The sequence below is a fragment of the Arachis ipaensis genome, chromosome B10 (assembly GCF_059453495.1).
Source record: "Arachis ipaensis isolate K30076 ecotype BB chromosome B10, ASM5945349v1, whole genome shotgun sequence".
NCBI lineage: Eukaryota > Viridiplantae > Streptophyta > Magnoliopsida > Fabales > Fabaceae > Arachis > Arachis ipaensis.
Window position 1 is genome coordinate 87695092 of NC_142435.1, and position 6000 is coordinate 87701091.

Consider the following 6000-nt stretch of genomic DNA (forward strand, 5'->3'; position numbering starts at 1 on the left):
ATTTCAAGAGGCCGCACTCAAGCGCCAGACGTACCAATTTGACTTGGACGTTGTTCTTAGAGTTATCGCACTACCTGGCAGCAGATGGATTTATGGATACCATCGTTCCCGTCCTAAGGGAATATCAGCTTCTGCACTTACCTTGGAGGCTCGCGTATGGGCACAGATCATGTCCCATTATGTCTTTCCGAGCACTCACGAGTCCTTCTTCACTGCAGACATGGCTGTTTTACTCTGGTGCATCCTTACAGACTAGCCTCTATACCTACCAAGACACATCCGGAATGCCATGAGACATGTACAAATTGCGGGCAACTTACCTTTTCCCGCCTTGGTTTCAGATCTCGTCTGAGCAGCCGGAGTCTCCTACAGAGCTAGAGACACCAAAGCCATGCTTCCACGGGATGATCAATACGTCCCTAACGGAAAGTATATCAGACCTCCAGCAGCCACTACAAGCCAATATACTGAACCGGCTGAAGACATTCCTCCTTCAACACCACAAGCACCTACAACAAACCAACTGCTCTATCAGATACTTGAAAGGTTAGATCGGCAGGAACACAAAGCAAAGCTACGAGAGCGCCGTAACAAGCGCCGATTCACAATCCTCAAGGAGCTACTTATGGGAAACTACAAAGACCCAGACACCCCGGACTCTACTTCCTTTACCAGCACAGGGAGCCACGACGGTCCCGACTGTGGAGATACTGCTACCAACCCACCTTTTTTCCTGACAGATGGCACCAAAGACGGTGCAAAGCCTTAAGTGTGGGGAGGTCGGTCAGTACCTGACTTCCAAAGGTAATTTCTCTTCCTTAACACCAATAAAATAGGATATTTAGTTAGTTTTTCTTTTCTATAATAGGATAAATTGTATAGTAATAGGTTAGTTGCATGCATGTTCTACTTGATTGAAAAGATAATAAGTTTCTTCTAAGACCCTATTTTTTTAGAACAAAAATTTCACTAATTTTAATCAAAACTTTTATCTTAAATTTGCTTGAAGTTGTATTTGGAACATAGTTTCAAAAAGCTAAGAACACACAACCCGTAAGATTTGAGCTTAGTTACATGGTTACATTATTTAACCATAAATATTTAATTCTTGTGTGTTTACTTCTCTATGATTGTAATCTATATTTTGTTTCATCCTATATGTCAAATGTTTAATATATTTATATGCTTGCATATGATTGAGGCCATTATTTGTTTAGCTCACTTATCCAAATTAAGCCTACCCCTTAAGTTACCTTTGTTAGCCACTTTGAGCCTTTAAATCCCATTTGTTCTGTATTTTACCACATTACTAAACTTAAGCAGAGAAACAATTATATATCCCAATTGAATCTTTGGTTAGCTTGAGATAGAATTATATGTTAATTGAGTATGGGAAGATTGTGGGAACAAAAGATAATAAGGGAATGTGTCATGATAACATAATGGGAATTTGGGTACCTACTCATGTGAACTTATAAAAATTAAAAATCCATGTGCATTGGTAAGCTATGTTTATTTTCATGTTTTAAAATAAATAAATAAATAAATAAAAATAAAAAATAATAATAATCCAAAAATATTCAATAAATAAATAAGGGGACAAAATTACTCCAATGCTAAGTTAAAATTCAAAGATCAATGCATATATGATAAAATTAAAATACAATTGATACATGAGTATGGAATGTGAAAGGGATATTTTGGGTAGCTAGGTATGAAATTTAAAGTTATATAAAATATATGTATGTGTTAGGTGAAAGCTTAGGTTAATTAAAGATTCAATTTATAAGCTTACTTAGCCATATATGTACCCTTACCCTTACCTTGGCCCCATCACAACTTTAAAAAGACCTCATGATTTTGTATTGGTACATTAAATATTGTTGATTGGTTAGGTGAAGAACAAAAAAATTAGAAAGCATGATTAGAGAAGGATAGAGTGATTACCCTATACACTAGAGAGATTAGAGTGTACATACATCATTAGTGAGAGTTCAATGCTTAAATTCTATGTTCCCTGCTTTCATGAACTACCTTCTTGCATTTTTATCTGTTCTTACTGTATAAGAATTGAGTTAGTGGAATTTGATTTGTGATTGTCTTGAAGAGCTTATTTACTTTTAACCAAGTGGACAAGAACCATATAGTTGCATTCATATATATAGGTTGCATTGCATTGCATGAGCTTTACATGTTCCTACTCATTTATTTTATCTCCTTCAACTAAGCATGAGGACGTGCTAATGTTTAAGTGTGGGGAGGTTGGTAAACCATTATTTTATGGTTTATATTGTGTTTAATTGTGTGGTTTTATCAAATCTTTACCCACTTATTCATATGGTTAGCATGTATTTACAATTCCTTCCCAAAATTACTCCATGGTTGAAAACTTGCTTCCTAGAGACTTTTAATTATGTATTTTAATTCTCCTTTATTCCATTTGATGCCGTGATCCCTGTGTTAAGTGTTTCAGGCTTTATAGGGCATGAATGACTTGGACATCGGAGAGGAGGCTTGCAAAAATGGAAGGAACACAAGAAATTAAGGAGATGACCAGAGAGAAGCGACGCGGACGCATGGCTCACGCGACCGCGCGAAACGGAGAAATCGTAGTGACGCGCTCGCGTGCCTGACGCGAACGTATGGATTGGAAACTGCACGGATGACGCGAATGCGTGGACGACGCACACGCGTGGCAAGGCAAAATGCTGGATGACGCGACCGCGTGGATGACGCGATCGCGTGACGTGCGCGATCTGTAGAATTTGCAGAATTCGCTGGGGGCGATTTTGGGCCATGTTTTGACCTAGTTTTCGGCCCAGAAAAGCAGATTAGAGCCAGGGAACATGCAGAGACCAAGAGACATTCATTCTACATAATTTTAAGTTTTTAGATCTGAATTTACTCCTCCTCTAGGTTTTCTCTCTACACATTCATAGTTCTTAGGATTTTGTTTTTATTGCTTTTTGGATTGGAATATTGAGAAGAGTTATTACCTCTGCCAAGACTTCATCACTCTAGTTTGTTTTCCTTACTTGTCACTTACTCTTTCATATCCTTAATTTGTTCAGAGTTACTATTGGATTATTTTTAGAATTTATTAATACAAGAACTATTTTTATTTTTAATTGGTCTTTTGGATTATTATTTATCATGTCTTCCTTTATTTCCCTTTCTTATTTTGTGAAGTTTACATTCATAATGAGCGAGTAGTTCCATCACTTGATTGAGAGTTGATTGAAAGGAGAACCTTGAGTTGGAATACTCAAGAGTAAAATTGTAATTGGGTTTATTGTTGGATCGTCCTCTAGTCACTGACACTAATCCTTCCCAAGGGAGAGGATTAGAACTTATGAATAGAAATAGACTTCCAACTTTCTTGACTTTCCTCTATCTGGTAAAGGATAACTAAGCAGAGCAACCCTCAATTATAAATTAATCTTGGGAGAACTCCAACAAGGATAGACTTTCCGACTAATTTACTCCCGGTCAAGATTTTTATTTAAATTACATAAATTCTCTGATTTAGTTTCCTATTTATCAAACTCAAAACCATTTTCGAAAACATCTGATTAATAAAATAGCATATCTTTCTGCAACTCGTTGGGAGACGACCTGGGATTCATACTCCCAGTATTTTAATTCTAATTTTGTGACAACCCTTCTAAATTGATAAGCGGATTTTTGTTGGTTAAGAACTGTACTTGCAACGTATCTCTTATATTAATTTCTTAATCTGCCAATTTCTGCATCGTCAGAGAGACATGGAAGAGTTCTTTTCTATGGTCGATCAGTCATAAAATCCTCTCTTAAAAAGGAGAAGGAAATCCGACAAATACAGCAACAACATAATGAAGTGGTTTCAACTATGGAGAAAAATCAAAATAACTTAACTTCCAAGTTGGATGGTTTAACAAACTTGATTAAAATGTTGTTGCAACAAGTCAATCCTGGTATGAGTGCAGAACAAGTGCAAGTAATGATAGAAGCCGCCCAACAATCTCCGCCTGACGCGAGTAGTGCACCAAATGATGCGCGGCGAAGCATTCCTCCTTCACTTGGATCGAACCATGTATCAAAGGATATGGAAGGAAGTATTGTTCAAAACTTCTAGTTAAATTAATAGTATGCTTTTGGTAAATGATATATCATGAATTTGAGTTAAAGTTAAGTTTTTAGGATTGTGAATCATTTATAATTATGCATGGATATTGGCTGTATATATGTTGCTCTCTATTCTATGTTAATGAAAGAATATATTAAGAATATGTCTCAATTGCTTGTCACTTGGTATTTTTTTGAGAACTTAATTGTCGTAGTGATAGCTAATTGCAAGAATAATGGGATTGAGTTTACAAAGTTGAGTGGAATTAGTTTTTCTATTAAAAATTTCCTTTGATTAAACTCCTTGTTAGTGTTAGTTGATTAGGTTGTTGTTTGATTAGGTTAGCTTAGTTGAATTAGGTGGTTAGGTAGTCAATTGATTTTGTAGTGGATTTAGGTTTGAACTTTGATGTTTATTCTATCTGAAATTGGTTTTCCTGTGCTGGTAATGACTTGCCTTGTTCTAATTTAGTTTTCTGCTGCTGCTTCATTGATCTGCCCTGTGCTAAATTAGTTTGCTTGGTGCTATTGATTAGGTTTAAACTGTTATTGATACTATATTGCTGTTTCATTGATTTACTTTTGTGCTAAACTGGTTTATATGATGCTGCTGCATAGTATTATTGCTGCCTTATTCTTGTGTTAGCTGCTGCTGGAATGAACAAATTCTGAATTATTTGTGCAGTAGTGATAACTTTGATGAATTTCTGAGTCTAAGCTATCACTACTGCTGCATTCTTGCAATAGCTGCTGTTTGAAGTGAATGATGGTTGTGAATAATTCTTGAGTGTTGTTGTGGATGAATGTTTCCCTTCTTTTGCTGCATATGTATTGTATCATCAAAAGCATTTTTGCAAGATATCTAACATGTTTATTTCTTTTATGTGCAGGAAAGCATGATGTGATGAAGAAAATATGTTCCATACAAATATCACATGGGATGGGTCTTACAATGACCTTAGTTATGTAAATGTAATATTTTGATGTGTTATGTACTTTTTTGAGGTATTACATGTAATTGGAAAAATTACACTCTATTTTGATTTGTGTTGTTTAGACTAAAAATTAAACATATCTATCTTATAATGAAAATTTTATGATTTAGATTTCTTGAATTTCTTATTTTTAGATTTATTTTGTGATTATTATCATTTTGGGATGTGATTATAATTTAAAAAACTTGAATCTTATAAACAACAACAGGCTATAGTCACCGTTTTAAAAAATTGTGACCATAGATAAGGCTATGCTCACGATTTTAAGGAGGGGTGACCATAGAGGCTATGGCCACGGTGAAAAACCGTGACCATAGATAGGGCTATGGTCACGGTTTTAAGGAGGGTGACCATAGAGGCTTTGGCCACGGTGAAAAACCGTGACCATAGATAGGGCTATGGTCACGATTTTAAGGAGGGTTGACCATAGATTCACCTCCTCTTCATCTAGTTACAAGGAGCCCGTGACTCAACATCACAACATCTTCTCCTTGAAAAAGCTGGGTGAGATGCACTACTTTCTTGACATTGAAGTAGTTATAACCCCAAATGGATCAATCACTCTCAAGCAGACAAAGTACATCAAGGATCTTCTGATAAGAGCTAAAATGAGCAATGCAAATCCTGTGCCCACCCCTATGACTTCCTCACTGAAACTGTCTGCCTTTGGAGATGGTTCATTTAGCAATCCATCCCTGTACAAGTCCATCGTAGGTGGTCTGCAATATGCCGCAATCACAAGGCCTGAAATATCTTTTTCTGTGAATAAGGTGGCATAATTTCTTTACAAACCTTTTGAGTCCTATTGGAAGGTAGTCAAAATAATTCTTCGGTACTTAGCAGGCACTGTACAATATGGTTTGAGGTTCAGCAAGTTTACAAGCTTTAGAATATATGGTTT

The 6000-nt window shown here is 36.1% G+C and overlaps 1 pseudogene; it reads left to right on the top strand.

Moving 5' to 3' along the window:
• LOC148580762 (uncharacterized) overlaps positions 1-5009 on the top strand; it is a 65264-nt pseudogene extending 60255 nt beyond the window's left edge.
• The last annotated feature ends 991 nt before the right edge of the window (positions 5010-6000 follow it).